Genomic DNA, 9559 nt, shown 5'->3' on the forward strand with positions numbered 1-9559 from the left:
AGACACTGAGGGACTGTTCTGGAACATGAAAACTTCAGGAAGCCTATCTGATGCAAGCCTAGTCTCTTCAGATGATAAAAGCATTAAAATAAACCCACTGGTCCATGGACTCTTACCTTGGGGTAATGTCACGCCAGGAAGGTCTGGAGCAGGCCAAAGTGACTGTAAATCATCAGTCTTCTATGGACAGGGACAAAAATCACTGGCACTTGACCTTCATTTCTTGCTGAGGCTGTTTCCAACCCTGAACGTACTATTTAAATATCCAGCAATATCTTCCTGTTCTTTTTTTTTTTTTCTGTGTAAAGCAGTGTTTAAGGGGTGGAGGGAGAGATATGAGTACTTCTTCAAATTATTTCCCTATTTGGAAAGGATAACTTAAGTATTTTATAAACAAAGCTTGGCCCTGGGTCTCCTGGTCCAGATCCTAGGGTCCACCTATGTAGTGGGTGTCAGGTCTGTGAGCCCCACGGGAGAGAAGGTTCAGTGGATCCTGAGTCTCCTGGCCCAGGTCCTTGGGCCTGCCTATGTGGTGGGAGCTAGATCTGTGAGCCCCAGGAGTGAGGTCCAGGAGGGGCCTGGACCTGGGTCTCCTGGTTCAGGTCACCGAGCCTGCCTGCATGGTGGGGGATGGGACGATGAGTTTCAGGGGTGAGAGGTTTGGTGGGTCCTGGGTCACATGGTCTGGGGCTATGGGCCAACCTGCCCTGTGGGTGCTGGGCCTGTGAGCCTCAAGGGTGGAGGGATCTGGCTTGGCCTTGGATCGTCAGGCACAGGTGCTAGGGCCTACCTACGTAGTAGGTGTCAGGTCTGTGAGCCCTGGGGATGGGGGGTCCAGTGGGACCTGGGTCTCCTGGCTTAGGTTGTTGGATCCGCCTGTGCAGTAGGTGCTAGATCTATGAGCCACAGGCGTGGGGAGCAGAGAGGGGCCTGGGTCTCCTGGTCCAGGTCACCAAGCCTGCCTGCGTGGTGGGGGCCGGGTCTGTGAGCCCCAGGGTGCGAGGTCCAGCATGGCCCAGGTTGCCTAGCTCAGGTCCATGAGCCCACCTAGAAGAACTGGTCTTCGTCAGTGTAAAGGATGGAGTACTGGAAGGCAGACCATGGTGCATATGGAGGACATGGTAGCTCATTGGGGCCTGCAGAGGACATCTGGTACCATAGCAGAGAATGGAGAACAGAATATATGGACAACAACCCCAGCCAAACAATAACACCAAATATCTGGGCAATTGGATACTACTAGACCAATGGTGTCAGCCAATGGACATTGGAAGGGATTTCTCATCCATAGATCAGCAAGGTCCACAACATTTTGAAACTACATATCCACCTGGGCATAACCTTTGGAACATGTGCCATTGTGACCCTGGTTTGATATCTGCTGGTCTTACCCCATCCTTAGGTACTGGGATGGTGGAAAGGTTGGGTATGGCTTGTCCCCTTATCTTTCCCCTGCCCCCAGAAATGGAAGGAATATATAGAAAGTTTGGAAACAATATCGCTTCTCGGCCTTTTGGCTAAGATCAAGTGTAGAAAGTTTGGAAACAATGATCATACCCAGTTCTCCCTAGCCCTAGATCCTCCTCACTCTGATTGACTATGTAAACATTATTTTTTTAAAAAAAGATTTATTTATTTTTATTGGAAAGGCAGATTTACAGAGAGACGGACAGACAGAAAGGTCTTTCATCCACTGGTTCACTACCCAAGTGGCCACAATGGCTGGAGCAGAACCAATCCGAAGCCAGGAGCCAGGAGCTTCTTCCAGGTTTCCCATGTGGGTGCAGGGGTCCCAAGGCTTTGGGCCATTCTCTGCTGCTTTCCATGATCACAAGCAGGAAGTTGGATGGGAAATGGAACAGCTGGGACATGAACTGACATCCACATGGCATCCCAGCAGATGCAAAGCAAGGACTTTTAACCACTAGGATACCATGCTGGGCCCAGAAATTACCTTCTTACATTGGGTCATACCACCAGGCATCCAGTTTGTCTCAATTCTTGTATTTCTTAGTACATGGATGGTTGGTGTTGGTACATAAGGAAGTGTTAAATATTGGGCATGGACAAAAATAGAAATGAGCTACTTAAGCTTGCTGGAGTGAAAATGCTTATAAAGAAAAACTTCAACAGTGAATTTCACGTTAAAAGGGAATGTATGAAAAAATTGAATTTCACATTAAAATGCAATGTGTGAGGACAGGGCCAGGATTTGTGTTATTTAGTTTGACAAAATGAGGACTGACAGGCAGAATGATCTGCATTTGCACAATTGTGGAGAATGGCTGGAAAAAATGTAGAGATGGTGAACACATCCTAGAAGGTGAGCTCATTATATGAAACCCTGCCACACAGGTAACGCACTTAGGAACCATTACTGACAGCCCTGCATGTTCTGGGTGCCTCACTGATCCGTCTCTGAAAGGCTCCTGGAACCTCCTCCTGCTGACCTCAGTACTCCGATTTCTTTTCTTCTTGCTTTACGGTTCATTTCTTTACTGTTAATGGGCAGAATCATCCAAACCATTGTGTAGCTTCTGTGGGGAAGAGCTGAGGAATCAAAACTGTTATCTGTGATAGAGTTTTAAAACTTGACTGTAGTTTTACCAAACATAGGCTCAGAGTTTAGCTCTTACTTCATTTGTCTGACATTCATCCTAATAATTGATATTCTTTGCAAGTTGGAAATAACTTTTTCATATTGGGTACTGCATTAAATTTTTTTCTTAGTTAGTTGAAAAGCAGAGTGATGGGGGTGGGAGAGGAAGGCAGAGAGAGAGAGAGAGAAATACCTTCCATTTGCTGGTTCACTTCCAAATGGCTGCAGCAGTTGCGGCTGGGCCAGGCCAAAGCCAGGAGCCAGGAAATCCTTTCACATCTCTCACTTGGGTTGCAGGAACCCCAGTACTTGTGCCATCTTTCACTGACTTTCCAGGTGAATTAGCAGGGAGCAGCAATGGAAGGCAAACTTGAACTGGCACTCCCATATGGGAAGCTAGCATTGCAAGTGGCTGATGAACCCATATGCCACAATGCTGGCCCTGTTACTGCATTTTAAAAGCGGTTCTTGCTATGTTTCCATCCCCTTTGGTTTAATTTACAGATTCAGAATCAACATGGATTATTTGATCCCAAACTGCTCATTTTGAAGATTAGCAAGCTGAGTATAGAGACGCTGAGTGAATGAATCACTCAGGTTTTCACCAAGAGGAGAGCCAAAGGCTTCTTCCTACAGTTCTTCACTGATTAAAAAGGAAGACATAATGGCATTGCCCACTTTCCTATCCCCCTGAACCTTTTTTTTCTTTTTTTCTTCTTTTTCCTTTAACTGTAATTAAATATGTAAAGATTGTCAACAACAATACAATAAAAAGAAAAAAAATTAAAAAAAAAAAAAAAAAAAGGAGGGACGGATTTGGATGAAGCTCTTCCTCCTTTCCCCCTCTGTATTTCTCAATTCTACAATGAATAACATTCAGAAATAACAAATACAACAGGGAGCAGTGCTTCATTCCTCCCTCTTCCCCCCAGAACATGCACTAGGGTGTGTACCACTGTCAGTGGCTGCTTTTGAATTTTTCCATGCAACACTCGAATTAGCCAGTATTTCCTCCCACAGGTAATTGAACTCACCATACTAACTGGCAGGAACTGCACAGCTGCACTTGAGAAAGGAACTTCTGTGGCTTTGTGATGTTCCTCTGTTCAGTTCACTTTTCATTTCAAATGAAGTCAGGCGATTTCAAGGAAAGAACTACGGAAATGGAAAGTGTTTTGTGCCTTTAAAAAAGATTTAAAAAAATTTTTTTTATCAGAAAGTCAGATATTCAGAGAGGAGGAGAGACAGAGAGGAAGATCTTATGTCTGCTGATTCACTCCCTAAGTGGCCGCAATTGCCAGAGCTAAGCCAATCTGAAGCCAGGAGCCCAGGGTCTTTTCCAGGTCTCCGTATAGGTACAGGGTCCCAAGGCTTAGGGCTGTCCCTGACTGCCTTCCCAGGCCACAAGCATGCAGCTGGATGGAAAGTGGGCTGCTGGGATTAGAATTATTGCTCACATGGAATCCTGGCACGTGCAAGGTGGGAACTTTAGCTACTAGGCTACCTCACCAGGCCCCGTTTTATGCTGTTATGATACAACCAGTGTGAAATACGTAGAAATATGGAAGTAGATGGTGCTGCTGAAAGAGATAGTGAGTTAATTTTACCTAATTCCCATTTTGCAGGTGAAGAGAATAATTTCCTTGATATGTTTAAGATCTTGTCCTATACTACATAATTAGTTAATAAAGGAGTTGAGACAAAAGTAACATACACTAAAAACAATGAGGTACTTTTGGAGATTATATTGATTATACAAGACAATATAGGATAGAAAACAAAACTCTTGGTATACATCCAAACTTGATTATCCTGCATATACATATGTGTATACATGAAAAACCTTTTTGAGTCTCAGCCCATCATTTTAAGTGTGAAACAATTTATGGGGATTAAGTGACACTATAGACAAGGACTTACACAATACCTGGCATATAGTAAGTACACTCATGCCTCGATTAACCATGAGCGTACATTCCAAAATATGTGTTGTTGGGTGATTTCATGATTGTGTGAACATCGTAGTGTGCACTTACACAAACTTAAATAAGATAGCCTATTCCATACCTAGGCTATATTATAATCATGTGGAATCACTGTGCTATATGTGGTTCATTGTTGCTGCAGTGCATTAAATCAACTGTGCACTATTATGTAAGTGATAGACAAGAACATCAGCAAGCTCAGTGGGCTGGAGCCAATCTCGGAATAATGGAATTCAAGAAACACTTAGTGAGTATCTGTTGCATGCCATGTAGTGTTTAAAAGAGGTGAGAATAAAGTTCGTGATTCAGACTAATTTTCCTTGACGTTGGAGACAGTGTATTGTAGAGCTTCCATGTATAGCATGTAACAAGATTAGTAGTATGTTTACTTGCATAGCCAACAAGAGCAATGTTTCATTGGTCTGCCTAGCTTCAAACATTTCAAACTTCCTTCTCACCACTCTCCACATCCTGGCATAGGGGAACAAAATTGTAGTCATTAGCCCTGTGGTTTCCAGGCTGGCTGGAGTCAAAATCACCTGGAAATCTTTAAAAACAATGCTGGAGGTGAGGTTAGTGGTTAAGATGCTCACATCCCACGTTGGGGTGTCTGGGTTCAATAACCATCTTCTGACTCCAGTTTCCTGCTAATGCAGATACTGGGAGGTGGCAGGGATGGCTCAAGTTGTAGTATCCTTGCCACACACATGGGAGACCCGGACTGAACTGTCAGCTCTCCACCCTGCCTGGGTCAGCTGCTGTTGCAGGCATTTGAGGAGTGAACTGGTAGGTGACAGTGCTTTCTCTTCACCTCTTAAATAAAACATAATGTAAAAAAAAGTATGAGGTGTTTTTGAGATTTAATTCATCCATGCACTATTTGCTGAGTTTTAATGTGTTTGAAGCAGTGTTCTTATCATTGAGGGTACAGAGTAAAGAGTTGTGTGTTAATGAGTCTTATATCCTAGTAGGGAGGGAAGGGCAATACATCAGTAGCTGAAATCATAAAGAAGAGGAACATTAGCTAGTGGAGTAAGAAGATGCAAGTACTTGGGTTCCTGCCTCCCACGCAGGAAACCTGGGTGGGGTTTCAGGGTACTGCTGTTGCAGCCTTTTGGGAAGTGAACCAGCAGTAGGTAGATATCTGTGGGGTATGTGTAACTTTGCCTTTCAAGTAAATAGAAAAATAAATAAATCTTTAAAAAAAAACACATGGAAATGTGATGTGACTAAGTGGCTGCTTTTTATGGGTGTGATCCCCAAAGGCCTTCCTGCAGTGATAATTAAATGAGGTTACTGTGACACAAAGAAACCAACTCTCTGGTGAAGAGGAAGAGCATAACCTTGGACCTCACATACCTGCTGCATTTCTGTTTTTCTCCATAATGACTCCTTTCTACCCCTTGTTTGTTCTTGTTCTCCTAATGTGGCTTTCCATTAGCTAGAATCCTTGCCTCACAACTTTTTAACTTTATTCCACAGTTTATAGCTCGGCTTCTCCCTCCTTCAAAGGACACTGAGGTTTGGATGTGGTTTGGTTTATCCCCTAAGGGCTCACGTGTGGAAAGGCTGGTCTCCAGAGGCAGTGGAAGCTTTAAAGGATGGAGTTTAGTGGAACTATCATTAGTGAGGGGCCTGGACCTCAAAGGAGTTGAAATAGTTCTCATAATATCCTTGCTAATTCTCAGGAGAAAAGAGGTGGTCTCTCTTAGCCTATTGCTTAGGCCACCTTTCTGGGATGCCTGCATCCCATATCAGAATGCCTATATTGGAGTCCCAGCTCTACCAACAACTCCAGCTTCCTGTTTGTATTGAAGTAAGCAGGTAAGGAAGCAGTTGGAACTCAGGTCATAAGGGAGGCTTGAGTTCTCACCTCCATTTTGCTATGGTAATAGAAAACAAACTGATACACGAGCTCCTAGTTATGACAGCATTTGTGGAAACAGGAATTCAGTTTTGTGTAGGAGACTCTCCTAGGAATCTGTTTCCAGCAGGTGGCCTTATTGGATCTGATCTACTACGATGAACCCTAGATCCGCCCCTCCTCCCCGCCCCATGCTTCGATACTATTCCCAGGGCTGTAGTAGACAGGATGTGCCTGGAGGGGAAGCAGCAAGTGAGGCTAGGATGTTGGCCTAGATCTTGATGATAAAAGGCCTTGGATTTAGGTTCAGTATCAAGGGAGATAGGGTTGGGATTTGGAGCACAGGTGGGAAAGACTTTGTACAGGAGTGAAAATGTTAAGATCTTGGATAGATTTGTTTCTCTGTCAATGAAGAAACAGGATAATCTGCTGAGAGTTAACAGATGTAGGATGTTGGCGAGTACTGAAGGTTTAGAGTTGCCTGAGAAAGTAATGAGATGTATAAAAATTACGGACTGATATTAAGGGTCTGTTTTAGATTAGGGAGCACTTATGTGTGGGTCTGTCCTCCTGGGAAGGAGGCTGCACTCCATCATGCAAGCTTAAAATTCTGAGCAGTTAATTTTGTTCCATTTGATTCCAGTCTGGGGTAGAAACAGAAGCAGACTGTGAAGATATCTAGGATGATTTTCAGGGTGACACTACCAGGAGGGGAGGCAAACGGAAGGTGCTGACAAGATAGCAGTAGACGCAATGATGGTGAGGCTTAGGTGGAACAGGGCTGTACAATACATGATGGATCTGTCAGTTGGGGGACTTGAGGGACTGGATGTCTTAGGGCAGGCAGATTGGGAGTGTTTGTATGAGCAAAGGAGTCTGAGGCATGGTTATTAGAACCTAAAATTTTTGAGGTGCAGCAGTTTTCCATGATGGCAAGGTCTTTAGAATGTGGCTAACGGGGCCTGGGACTGTAGCTTAGTGGCTTGCAACTGTGAGACTCCCATATGGGCGCTGGTTCGTGTCCCGATTGCTCCACTTCCCATCCAACTTCCTGCTTGTGGCCTGGGAAGGCAGTAGAGGATGGCCCAAAGCCTTGGGACCCTGCACCCACATGGGAGACCTAGAAGAAGCTCCTGGCTCCTGGTTTTGAATTCAGCTATTGCAGCCATTTCGGGAGTGAACCAATGGATGGAAGATCTTTGTTTCTGTCTCTTCCTCCCTCTCTGTAAATCTGCCTTTACAGTAAAAATAAGTAAATAAAAAAAGAATAATGTGGCAAAGGAAATTAAGCAGTGAATCAGTCACTAGAATTGACATTAAGAAATTGGATGTAAGGTGGTCAGTATCATAAGAGCAACGGGAAAGGTGATAAGCAAGAACCGATAAAGGAATGGTTGTTTAGCCTAATGGTCAAGATGATCTTCATGTCCTGAATTACAGTAGCTGGATGTGATTCCTGTTTGTGGCTCCTGGCTGCATCTAGGTGCTGATGACCAATCTCTGCTTCTCTCTTTGGCTTCAGCCCAGCCCTGATTGTTGTGAATATTCAAGAGCAAACCGGCAAATGAAGTCTCTCTGTTGAAGGAAGGAAAGGAAGAGGAAAGAGGAAAGAAAGGAGGGAGTGATATGGTCATAGCAATAGTTTAAAGAGTTAGCTGGTATTGAGGTTTAGAGAATGGATTGGTTAAGTGTGAGAGTGAAAACTGTAAGAACAATTATTTTCTTGATTTCAGGTTCCCCAGAAGCTGGCCCTGAGACAAAAGTTACAGGGCAAATGGTTTATTTGTGAAGTGATCCAAGGAAACCTGGTAAGGTTGAAAAGAAGGGAAGACAGAAGCAGTAAAGGGTGAACTGTCAAACAAGTTTCAGCTGTGGGTGGTTAAGTTATAAGCCCACAGGTGAACTCGTGAAGAGGTGTGCAATGCATACTGTGGGGCGGCCTCACAAGCTGGAAGGAATGGCCAGTCATTGTTTGCAGTATATAAAAAGTCTATACAAAGTGTATAGTGTGCTGACTCAAGATCTGACAAGCCATGGCTCCAGAGGAAAGGAATTTTTAAAAGATGGCACCTCAGAACAAAAAGTTGGTTTTCATGGAAGTCCTAAACTTTATTTTATTTAAAATTGTCAATGATTTGTTAAGTTTTATTTGAAAGACATATTTACAGAAAAGAGAAATCTTCTATCCACTGGTTCACTTGCCAACAGGCTGCATAGGCTGGAGCTAGACTGATCCAAAGCCAGGAGCCAGCAGCTTCTTCTGGGTCTCCCATGTAAAGACAGGGGTCCGGCCCCTGGCGTGATAGTGTAGTGGTTAAGTCCTCGCCTTGCATGCCCGAATCCCATATAGGCGCTGGTTCTAGTCCCGGCAGCTCCACTTCCCATCCAGCTCCCTGCTTGTGGCCTGGGAAAGTAGACGAGGACAGCCCAGGGCTTTGGGACCCTGCACCTGTGCGGGAGACCTGGAAGAGGTTTCTGGCTCCTGGCTTTGGATTGGCTCAGTTCCAGTCATTGCGGCCTCTTGGGGAGTGAATCATCGGACAGAAGATCTTCCTCTCTGTCTCTCCTCTCTGTATATCTGCCTTTCCAATAAAAATAAATAAATCTTTTTTTTTTTTTTTTAAAGACAGCGATCTGAAGACCTGGGTCATTCTTCACTGCTTTCTCAGGCCATAAACAGGAAGCTGGATTGGAAGTGGAGCAGCTGGGACTCAAACCGGTGCCCATCTGGGATGCTGGCACTGCAGGTGGAAGTTTTATATACTACAGCATGGCACTGACCCTAATTTTATTTATTTAAAAATACTTGTTTGGTTATCTGAAAGACAGAGGGATGGGGGAATGGGAGAGACAGACACAGAGAGAGAGAGAGATTGTTCATCTTCTGATCTTGTGGTTCACTCCCCAAATGGCTGCAATAATTAAATCTGGCCCAGGCCAAAGCCAGGAGCCTGGAACTCCCTGCTGGTCTCCCACATGAATGACAGGGGCCCATGCACTTAGATCATTTTCTGCTGCCTTCCAAGGTAGGTGAATGGAAACAGGTGAAACTCTGGTGCTCTGATGTGCAACGCTGGTGGCATTGCAAATGGGAGCTTAATTTGCTATGCC

General features: G+C 44.5%; 1 non-coding gene across 1 annotated transcript; it reads left to right on the forward strand.

Moving 5' to 3' along the window:
* Positions 1-1497: 1497 nt before the first annotated feature.
* On the forward strand, positions 1498-1696 carry LOC131480715 (U2 spliceosomal RNA). The gene has a single exon (XR_009245764.1). It is a non-coding gene; the product is annotated as a U2 spliceosomal RNA (small nuclear RNA).
* Positions 1697-9559: the final 7863 nt, after the last annotated feature.

The sequence above is a fragment of the Ochotona princeps genome, chromosome 6, assembly GCF_030435755.1.
Source record: "Ochotona princeps isolate mOchPri1 chromosome 6, mOchPri1.hap1, whole genome shotgun sequence".
NCBI lineage: Eukaryota > Metazoa > Chordata > Mammalia > Lagomorpha > Ochotonidae > Ochotona > Ochotona princeps.